Here is a 12,478-nt window from a genome sequence, read left to right as displayed (position 1 = left end):
GTGCAATTCTCTTAAGCGACCTTTATGTTAATTTTGTCCCAGCTGAATTTTTTTGCAGTTGCTATTTAGAAATATTCCATATAAGTGAATTTCAAAATATCCGACTGTTAGGTGAATGCTATCATACTTAAAAAAAAATGAAGCTAACAAATATGAAATTTAAAGAACTATTTTATTCAAATGCTCTTTGGACTGAATCCTTACACTGCTGTTCATGTACTTTGTTTGGAATCTGTGCCATGTCATTCTTTTATTACTTTAAGAAGACAAAAGAATTATTTTATTTTTTTTTATTTCTGGGAAGTACCCAATGTAAGTAACTCATAGAAGACAAGAAATTTTTTTCATTTTTTTAATCTGCATAGGATAGAGGTAAATAATACCCCCCCTCTTCCCCCCCCCCGAACTCTCCCCAAAAAACCCACAAATGAAACAAAACATACAAATAACACCAACAAAAACAAAACATGTTTTAAGTCATCATTAAAGTATCAATAAAGTATACCTAAAGAGTGGGAATTTTCTAGCATATGAAATGTTTTCTAGGGAAGGTAAAACTTTGCATTTTTATCCTTCTTTTCTATAACTGGTTGATTCTTTTTTTTAATGAGGAATATAATGTACTATTGTTATCTTCATCAATGCTCTGCATGCAATTTCTTATCTGCTATGAACTATAAAACTAAAGATTGTTGGCAAATAAATGTACTTAAAAATGTACTGTGGTCAGGGAATGAATGTATAAACTAGCATCTGGCATCTGTGCTTTCTCTTTCATATGCTTTTCTCTTTGTTGAATTATTCATTCAAAAAGCAGAAAAAACAATACAAGAAGCAATGACAGATAGAGAAAAGCTAACCCTTTCAAGAAGGACACATTTCTTATTAATATGCATTGACCTAAAATTGCTTATTATGTTTTAAACAATACAGAATGGCACAAGTGATTTAGCAGAGAGAACCCAGAAATGAGTGACTACCCATTTCATTCAGATCCTTTGTCAAATATAGAAGATTTCATCCCAAGAAGACAGAAGTGAGCCTCAAATCACTGTGCTGAAGCTCTGATGTATCGAAAATACTCATTTGTACTATTAAAGAATGCAACACAAATTGTGATGTATGGATCTTCAGTGCATTAAGCAAGGAAGTAAAAAACTGAATCCTCCTTCTAGAAGACAATAAATTCTAAATGCAGTAGTACATCGGCCTCATTGGTAATATCAGTAAATAGACAGACAGTCTGCAGACAATTAGTTACTGTTTCTAAGTGATAACTAAAGCTCCTTCACCAAGTTATTTCTTTGCTGAGCAATACTGATTCACTGTTAGAAAAATTATCATTAGCTTGTGCCTCTTAACATCATTCCAAAATGCATAGTTTGCATATGAAGTACAATCTCTGATGAATTTTCCTACAGATTTTTGAGGACTTTTCTAAGCTTGAATTAAGTCTTCTATCTCGATTTTAATCAAATATCATGAAAACTGCCATTTTTATGGGATATATTGAGACATTAAATTTGGTATAGTATAATATTGGGTGGTCTTATATTTGAGAAAGATATGCTGGGGAGAAATTTCAGAAAGAGAAAGAGTGGAATATAGAAATATGACATATGTTTATGGCTGTTGAAAATTTGAATTAATAGAAAATTATTTTTGTACTACTGCTATTATATTTTTACATTGCAGTGTTATGGGAGTATGTCATACCATATTTTGAGTAAATGTCTGTTTATAGATTTTCTGTACTACATTCCAATCAATTAACAGAGGACCATATAACTGATGTTGGTATCATTTTGTCATTTTGTTCATTGAAAATATCAAAAACATAGATTTCTAGTTAAACACTGTATTATAATTTTACATAATTAGAAAGAGAAAAATGGAGAATTCGGTCTTAATTTTCTAGACAGCTAAGAACATACAGTGTTCAAGTACAACGCCATGCAACCAGAAAGTAGCTAATTACAATGAATCAACTGATCCACAATGATTTTGTGTGCTTCCTCTTTCCCATGGCAACAGTGATGTGACAGGATACACAAAACCTTGTGTAGAAGTATTTTTATATGTTACTGTGGATGAGCTGATACACTATGGCATATTCACATTAATTTGTTATTAAATTAAGGACTTTTGTTGAATTCTTATCAACAAAATAAATAAATAATTTTGGAAATCAGATTGTTAACTTTTAATGCTCTTAATCCTTGATATATTTTTACTGCTGTATATTTTCTGTGAGCACTGTAGGCCCACTGTGTGTTCCTCTTCTCTAATTTTATTATCATCTTCAACCATATTATTTTTTACATTTGTCATTTCATGCTTAATTGTCTGAGCTTCTTCATTTGCTATCAGTCAATACTTCTATTTGTTTATCAAGAAGAGAGCTTAATCTTTCACCTATGAATAGTAAATTAATATGTTGAAATTTACTAGAACTCTAATGAAACGCAATCATTATTGCCAACAGTGATAAAACATCACCAAGAGTTGTCTTGTTTGATTTCATATTGTTGTGTAGTTATTGTTATTCGATGATTCTATGTAGAAATTGGTACACAGTCAGTCATGGGGAAAATCTGATCTAAAAGCTGTGCTCAACTATTGATGACATCTTCCCAGCTCTCACAGACAAGATTAATCTGTACTGGGCTGGAAGAGCAAAGAAGCAATAGACTGTAACTGCTTCTAACTTCACATATTTGTGACAGTTTTGAGATGAAAGGCTGATAGAAATACCGCTGAATAATTATTTGCCATAGGAGGGAATCAAGGAGCCTGGCCTGGTGCTATGTGACTACTGAGGACATGGGTGGTTTATGCTAGTAAGATTAGGAGGTGCTGCAGACAAAGCATGACAGTGCACCACTTCAGATACACTGGATAGTGATTTTTAAAAAAAAGCTATTTGTGATGTGGATCTCAGCTTGTGCACAGACCACCCCAGATGTCCTATTATACAAATAAATAGGTTAAAAAATAATAATAGCAATTAAAAAAAACAGGCTAATTTTAACTTTTTATTCTACATTGTCCAGATTTAGTTGAGATAGAATTAATCTTCTTCATTATATCTTATGTGGTGCTATGTTTTAGATCTGTAGCAAAAAAAAGCAAACAAACCAAAACAACAACAACAACAACAACCAGTGAATAAAAAATTAATAAGCTGATAAACACTAATTTGTGAGTTGATCCTGAACACTGCTTATACAGTATAAAGGAGTTTTCTGCTTCTTGTTCTGCCCTGCCCATGAGCAGACTGGGGGTACACACAAAACAGAGAGGACATGTCCATGACATCTGATGTAGTTTTCCTTCCCTTTCCGTTTTCCTTTCCTTTTCAATTTCCATTTCCCTTTCCCTTCCGTTTTCCCTTTCTCTTTCACAGCAAAGAAGTGGTTAGAAGTGATCAAGCTTTGTGATGCTTAGCTTCTTAATGGGGTTAAACACCCCTACACCTGAAGAACAAATGCTTTTTTATTTTCATGGTCTCTGATATTTAAAGAAATTCTGACTATAATATGATAAAGTTACAATGGGAGAAAAGGAATTATTTTATGATCCTTTTAAATTGTCTGCTTTCATTTTTTAATTTTTTCTGTGTTCAAAACACACTTATTCAACTGCAGCACCTGAACATCTAACAATCAATGGCAAAGGAACTTCTCATAAATTAAATCATACATGTTAGATTATTTTAAAACAGTTATTTTGTTTCAATTCAGTTTTATATGGGTTTTATGACTCCATACAATATTTCACTGCCTTGATTCAGTTGACAGATGTTTTCTGCAATGTGAATTTTATTTTGAGTAAATGCATTTTTCAGAAAGTTTTCTGAGATTCCAATGTGAGGAAAAAGTTTACATGATTATTCATGACCTTGTGAGCTGGACATTTTTCTGTATATAAATGTACTTGCAGAATCAGCTAAGCTCTAATGCACAGATTTAAAATTTGTCTGTTGTCTTGGTCCCTGTTTCTGTGGTGATATGGTTGATCTTCAAATGTGGGTTCCTGGCAAGTGTGAAGTATCTGGAAAAACAGATTTCAAGGCACTTGTGTACACTGGGCATGGGTGACAGTGTTGTGGTGGACTGTGACAATGCATGGGGCCTGGCTAAAGACAAGCTTTGGGACAAGGCACTCCTTGACACTGGGAGTGCAAGTTAAAAGGACTGTGGCCCCTGCACAGAGACAATAGGTTGGGACTGTGGCTGTGGGCACCACATACTACAACACAGGAAAAGGACTGAGAGGCAAGGAGTAGCTTTCAGAAGCAATTATGCCACTGCTCTTACTATCACATCAGTGGAAGGACCTAGGACCAGGGAAGGGAAGAGTTGTTCTTTCCTGAAATTGAAGTGGAGGAAGTGTTTGCTTTTGTGTGTTTTTGTTTTTTCTTTTTCTTTCCCCATATGTATGATCAAAAGTTCTGTCATTTGGCCATAATTAAAGTAAGTAAAAAGTTGAAATGTTTTGCCTGCAACACTCAGTACCTCACATATGTCTGCTTCAGTTTTACTATGTTCACTATCAGATTTCTTTCAGCTAAATGAGAAAATATCTTTAATATTTTCTTCAGATGCTTGTAAAATAAATACATAAATATCTTGCAGACACTGTCCAAAATACTTCCTGAAGCAATGGATAATTCTGCTGTGTTGCTTGAAAGAAAAAGTGGTTAGAGAATGGGTATTAAGTAAAGCTGAGGCAGATAAAGTTGGTTTTGTTTATTTATTTATTTATTTAATGAACATGTAGCTAACAAAAGTCCAGAGATAACTTCTTTTGATGTATCTACTCTAAACCATTTTCTCTGCAGAAAAATTTAAAACAAAAAATTCTGGAAGCACATATGTTTCAAAGGAAGTGTTCTATTTAGCTGAAATTTATAGGAAAAGGATTTTGTCAGAAGTGAATTACTCTGGAAGATAATAATATTTGTGATTTTTCTCAGATGAAAGAAAGCACTGGCCTTTATCCTGTGGAATGTAATTCCATTATTAAAACTTCTGATTATATTGTTAGTAATCCTGACATATTTTTGAGTATGCACACACACACTGGTGTTTTCTAAGTGGAGCTCTCAGCTAGCCCTCCAGCTACTCAAAATGGTTCATACATTTTAGTTGGTGGAGAGAGTGAGTTAAACATGATAATTTCACTTCAGAACTAAGCCTGCAGGAATATATTCAATTCACAGACCGTGCACAATCATTTTCTTGCTGATGCTCTGCTCTGCTAAGGGGCCTGCAGCAATGTCAAATTTGATAGTGTTCCACGCACCAAAGTATGGTCAGGGTGACTGGGATAAGAAAAGACAAGAAAGTGCACTGAATATGCATTGGAGTCAGAGAGTGGAGTAGAAAGCTGTTTCAGTACAGAGAGGGTGCCTCCTTCTGCAATTGTGATCTTCAGTCTGACGCAAAAGTAGGATGGAGTGGCACTGTGTCAGGGATTATTTTATTCTGCAACTTATGGCCTTTTATTAATAAACAGCTTGGTTGAATAAATGAAGCTAATGACATATATATATTATTCATTTTTAACCTATAATGAACAAGAATTTTTCATTTAATGAATAGATGTTTAGTGATAATTACATTTTACATAATTAGAAAATAGACTATTATGTAACTGGAACTATAATACAACATTTGTGGCAAGCCAGTTTTCTATGTGCAGAGAAAATCACTGCCGTTCTCCTAGAAACAGAACAAAAAGTAATTATCATTAGCTTTTTTTACTATAATTCAAGTGGGGCTAAACAGCAAATGTTTGTGTTTTGCTACCATATTGAAATGCATTGCCCACAACTGTCTTTTTCTGAATCTCACTTCCAATTTCTTCATTGTGCACCACTTACATATTGTGCATGTATGTACATGGGCAATCTTGAAATAACTGCATGCTCTTTCTGTATCATACAGAGACAAGAGTCTGTTAGGTCCTGTGTATTTGGTTATAGAAACATTACAGGAGCTAACTGAACAAGAATCTGGAATATTCTAAGGAATAAATTTTGTGTGCAGAAGACAGTAAAAATAAGAAGGACTTTTTGGGGAAAAAAAAAAAAAAGGTATGTATAAATTCTTAATTTCCTTCATAATATCACAGAAAAAAAAAAAAAAAACCAACAAAAACTGTTGATGAATGTATTTGCTTTTCACAGTCTTACTTCTGAAATATATCTCTAAATACTAAATATATCTTATGAAATCAAAATGTAAAAGTTTACAAGTGGGCTGTGTTCTAAGACATTTCCACTTCCACCTACGTTACATTTCCACTTCCATCTTGATGCCTAACATGTCCTGAACATGTTTACTTGTCAAATAATTTTTATAGAACTAACTAGTTCTTAACTTGTGGATGTAAACCATATGTGTGACTTCTACCAAGGAAAGGATTTCTGTTACTTTCTGCTGTCCTTTAAGGATTTCATTCCATGAATTTTTTAACTTAGCTGTTCTTCATACTGTGTTCTTATAGATATTTGACTACTTGCATCAATTGAAGAATATGCTAATCTCCAACAGATATTCAGGAAAACTTGTGGGAAGCCATTTTTCCAGTCGCTCAGTATATGCACATGTCAAGGTAATGAGGTCAAATAATGGACTGTGAATCACCAGAGACCTTTGGGTCTTCTCACAAACAAAGGTTTTGGAAGTAGATTACCTTTTCTTCCTCACTTCATAGAGTTTTTCTCCAAAATAAGAATGAAAAAAAACTTGCTGTCCTGTTTTACAATTTGTTGGCATATTAGAGATTTCTGAAAGCAGCGATGGGAGGTAAGTTATTGATAGGATTTCTCTGGTAGTTTGGGAAAATTGATTGACTAGTTGTTTACTTATGTTTAGACTCTGGATTGATTTTCACATGAATCATGCACTAGAGGATATTTCTACATAGAAATTGAGCTGAAAATGTTTTCTAAGTCTGAATACTGGCATCTAGACCATATGAGATCTTGTTTTAATAATGTGAAAATATTCTCGGAACTTGCTGTCCTGGATTTAAAGTAGATTCAAGTTGCAGTGCAGCAGAGGTTAAGACTCGATAAAACAGAAAGGGAAGTTGTTCAGAGGGAAGAACTTTTCATGCTGAATCCATGTGGTAAACATCCCACTGGAAGTTTTATCACATGAATGGGTTTCATCCTCTCATCAAAACATTCATGCTTTGTTGAGTGATGATGGTTTATTTTTTATCCTTGAACTAAGAGCAACCTAGAGATATTTATTCTAATTTAAGTGGTTGTCTACAAATTGTGTACAAATGGTACACCAAGAAATAGAATCTTTTCTCCTCACAAGTAGAGCTTTTGATTGCCTTTTCTTTTCTTTTCTTTTCTTTTCTTTTCTTTTCTTTTCTTTTCTTTTCTTTTCTTTTCTTTTCTTTTCTTTTCTTTTCTTTTCTTTTCTTTTCTTTTCTTTTCTTTTCTTTTCTTTTCTTTTCTTTTCTTTTCTTTTCTTTTTTCCTTTCCTTTCCTTTCCTTTCCTTTCCTTTCCTTTCCTTTCCTTTCCTTTCCTTTCCTTTCCTTTCCTTTCCTTTCCTTTCCTTTCCTTTCCTTTCCTTTCCTTTCCTTTCCTTTCCTTTCCTTTCCTTTCCTTTCCTTTCCTTTCCTTTCCTTTCCTTTCCTTTCCTTTCCTTTCCTTAAGTAAGTACTTAGGAGACATTTAAACAACAAATCATTAGTAAGCTTTAAGTGGATGTCCTGTTTACAATTGAATATAATTTCTATTTAACATCAGTAAGGACATTGTAAATGAAAGAAGAAATGATCTAAACAGAAACAATTACTTGACATTTATATTTCTCTAATGAGTACCCATTGACTCTTATGAAAAAAAAAAAAACAACAAAAAAAACACATTATTAGTAATGGTGCTTGTCAAAATTTTCTCAGAATGCCATATAACAGAACTAGGATTTTAAGATTCAATAATAAAAAATAATTACTGAAATGTGTTTATTTCCTGCCTATCATCCACAGTTGCCAAAATAATTTGAAATAATTTCTGTGACATTGCATGAATAATTATTTTCTTTGGATTATGATGATTATGATGGATTTCTTAAATACATTGTGCAAGATATTTGAAACTTATTTTAGATTTAACTGAATATAAAGTTATATAGGCAGGATCTGAACTTTGATTATCTAGTAAGAAAGAACAAATGAACTTTTAGTATGTTATTGCACAGCAAAACCAACAAAAACAACTCTTTTAAGAAAGCTTTAATAAATACATATGAAAAAGAACCTCAAGAATTCTACATATAATTTTTGTTCTGTAGGGATATCAGTGTTTAAAAGCAAGAGTGTTGTAGAAGTATTTCAGTGAACGGAAGAAAGAATGTGTCCTAGAGTTGCACAACTCTGTGTATCCTGGATAAAATCAGTAATACAAACCTGTATTGTTTCCTCAATAATTATTCCTCCTTGTCATGTCCTTATCTAACAAAATAAATTGATCTTCTGACACCAAGAACATGAAAGTATGGCAATTTAGAAACAGCCCAGCAACTAAAGCAGATCTAAAATATCATTGCCAGGAATAAGGGTGTAAGATATGGGAAGTATTGTCTGAAAGACAGAATTTTTAGTCCCCCTGTACTCAGCACTGGTGAGGCTGCACCTCAAGTACTGTGTCCAGATTTTGTCCCTTCACTGCAAGAAAGACAATAAGACCCTGGAGTGTATTCATAGAAAGGCAAAAAAGCTGGTGAGGGGTCTGGAACACAGACCTTATGAGGAGCAGATTAAGGAGCTGGGATTGTTCATTCTGGAGAAGAGGAGACTCAGGGGAGATGTTATTGTTCACTATAACTACCTGAAGGGATGTTGTAGTGAGCTGGGTGTTGGCCTCTTCTCTCCTGTAACTGGTGACAGGATTAGAGAGAACGTCTCCGAGCTACACCAGGAAATAGGTGAACAATAGGAAATACAACTTCTCTAAAAAAGTTGTCAGGCAGTCACCTAATTTGTATCTTTATAGTCTGAATTATGGAGATATATCCACTTACAGAATTTTCCAAGCTAAAATTTATCATGTTTCTCTGATTGGTGGGAAGCAGATTGTTTTCAGCCTTCTCTTCTAGATGATTCAAAGCAAAACCAAGGTTATTCAAAACAGTCAGACAACTTCTTAGTGCAGACAAGCTCCAGGTAATCTTAACTGAAAAATTAAAGAATAAAGGTTTTGAAATTACAGCTATTCTGAATATAATTCTCAAATAGTAAGGGTATTTTTTTTTTATTTTATTTTTTTTCCCCCTAGGAATTTATATGGGCAGGAATAACCAGCTTAGATATCAAACTCAGTTAATTTTGTTCTAAAAAATTGTCACGGGTTACTTAGATTTACCTATGCCCGTGACAGGGGAAGCCACCCCGTGGGCCCCCCTCCCGGGGCCCGGAAAGGAGGGGAAAAAAGGGAGTGGGATAAAACAGCGACAATCTAAGGAGGAAAAACTTATTTTACTAAATATGATACCGAAATACAAGATAACACAATATAATATAATTGAGGCTAACAAATTGAACGAAACAGAGAGAGAGAGTCCCCGAAAACCGAGAGGCCTACTGTGAACTCTAGGCGACACGGCTGGAACGCTTCCCACTCTCCGAGAAGTTCGAGAGAAGAAGGAAGGCACTCCAGCCTGGGAACGAGATTATACAGCGTCCTGGTCCCGTGACTTATCATTAACCCTGTTGTTCTCTGGGATATGTAGTCTTCTTCTGTGGACTGCACATTCAATAGAAGTATCCATACTTTACATGATGTTATGATGTGGAATACTGATAGCAAAATTACAAAATTACAAAACCATGACATTCCACCCCTTATTCTACATTATTACATCATGGTAAATATATATATACATATATATACACGTATGTAAAATTATGATAGCTAAACAGTAGAATTACATGTAACATAACTAAATGTACAACTATAATAACTAAAATACACTACACATGCAAACATATATATATAAATACATAAAATTATTGACTGCACTCCCCCAGCATCAAATTCCCTTGTGGCACACATTGAACATCCCCATCCTTCTGCATTACCCACCAAGTGCACCCAGGTCCCTGGGCAAAGACAGTTCCACGGATAGGTTTGCCCTTTCCAGAAGCTGGAAGGACCCAAACAGCTTTTCCCAACATGTTCTTTACATGTACAACAGGGACCTTATCTCCTTCTACAGTGTGTAGGGGGCTAGATTGACTAGGACCATCACGATTGACAGATCCTCTAGTATTCACCAACCAAGTGGCTTCTGCCAGATTCTTCTCCCAGTGCTTAAATGTTCCACCACCCATTATATCATTCAATTTTACCAGAAGCTGGTGCATGGTAGGGAATATGATAAATCCACTCAATGCCATGATCTTTGGCCCAAGTATTTATAAGGGAATTTTTAAAATGTGTCCCATTATCGGATTCAATTCTTTCTGGGGTGCCATGTCGCCACAGGACTTGTTTCTCAAGACCTAATATGGTGTTTCGAGCAGTAGCATGGGGTACTGCGTATGTTTCAAGCCACCCAGTGGTTGCCTCTACCATGGTGAGTACATAACACTTACCACTGCGAGATCGTGGCAAGGTGATATAATCAACCTGCCACGCCTCCCCATATTTATACTTTTGCCACCGCCCTTCCTCCCAGAGAGGTTTCATCCTTTTGGCTTGTTTAATTATGGCACATGTTTCACAATCATGAATAATCTGCGCAATAGCGTCCATGGTTAAGTCCACCCCTCGGTCTCTGGCCCACTTATATGTCACGTCTCTTCCTTGATGACCTGAGGTCTCATGAGCCCATCGAGCTAGAAATAATTCACCCTTATTCTGCCAGTCCAAGTCAATTTGAGCCACCTCAATTTTGGCAGCTTTATCTACCTGATGGTTGTTTTGTTGTTCTTCAGTAGCCCGACTTTTGGGCACATGTGCATCCACATGACGCACCTTTACAACCATATTCTTTGTTCGGGCAGCAATGTCCTTCCATAATTCAGCAGCCCAAACAGATTTACCCTTCCGTTGCCAGTTGTTTTGTTCCCACCTCTGTAACCACCCCCATAAGGCATTTGCCACCATCCATGAGTCAGTATAAAGATACAGCATTGGCCACCTCTCCCGTTCAGCAACATCTAAGGCCAGCTGGACAGCTTTTACCTCTGCAAACTGACTTGATTCTCCCTTACCTTCGGTGGCCTCTGCAACCTGTCGTGTGGGGCTCCACACAGCAGCTTTCCATTTGCGATGCTTCCCTACAATGCGACATGATCCGTCTGTGAATAGGGCATATTTCTTTTCATTTTCTGGTAATTCGTTGTATGGTGGGGCCTCTTTAGCACGTGATACCTCTTCTGCTGGTGATGTTCCAAACCTTTTATCTTCAGGCCAGTCCATGATTACCTCTAGGATTCCTGGACGATTGAGGTTTCCCATTCGCGCTCGCTGTGTAATCAGTGTAATCCACTTGCTCCAGGTGACATCGGTAGCATGATGAGTGGAGGGAACCTGTCCTTTGAACATCCAGTTCAGCACTGGCAGTCGAGGTGCCAAAAGGAGCTGTGTTTCAGTCCCGACTACTTCGGAAGCAGCCCGAACCCCCTCATACGCGGCTAAGATCTCCTTCTCAGTTGGAGTGTAGCACTCTTCAGACCCCTTATATGATCGACTCCAGAATCCCAGGGGTCGGCCTCGGGTCTCTCCTGAGGCTCTTTGCCACAAACTCCAAGTGGGGCCTTTCTCTCCAGCAGCAGTATAGAGGATGTTCTTTACATCCTGTCCAGTCCGTACTGGCCCCAGAGCTACAGCTCGGGCTATCTCTTGTTTAATCTGTTCAAAAGCCTGCTGCTGCTCAGGGCCCCATGCAAAATCATTCTTCTTCCGCGTTACCTGATAAAGGGGGCTTACAATGAGGCTGTAGTTTGGAATGTGCATCCTCCAAAAGCCTACTGCACCCAGGAAAGATTGTGTCTCTTTCTTGCTAGTTGGTGGAGACATGGCAGTGATTTTGTCGATCACATCTGTTGGGATGTGACGGCGTCCATCCTGCCACTTTATACCTAAGAACTGAATTTCCTGGGCAGGTCCTTTTACTTTGCTTCGCTTAATAGCAAAGCCGGCTTGTAGAAGAATTTGGATGATCTGCTCTCCTTTTGTGAAAACCTCTTCTGCTGTATCACCCCACACAACAATGTCATCAATGTACTGCAGGTGTTCAGGAGCACCACCCTGTTCCAATACAGTTTGGACCAACCCATGGCAAATGGTTGGGCTGTGTTTCCACCCCTGGGGCAAACGGTTCCAAGTATACTGAATGCCCCTCCAGGTGAAGGCAAACTGTGGCTTACATTCTGCAGCCAAAGGAATAGAGAAGAAGGCATTGGCAATGTCAATGGTGGCATACCATTTGGCTGCTTTTG

This window comes from Coturnix japonica, chromosome 2 (genome assembly GCF_054131305.1).
Source record: "Coturnix japonica strain WE chromosome 2, WE-NBRP24, whole genome shotgun sequence".
In the NCBI taxonomy this organism is placed as follows: Eukaryota; Metazoa; Chordata; class Aves; order Galliformes; family Phasianidae; genus Coturnix; species Coturnix japonica.
The sequence above is the reverse complement of the archived record's forward strand: the minus strand, read 5'-3'. Positions refer to the sequence as shown.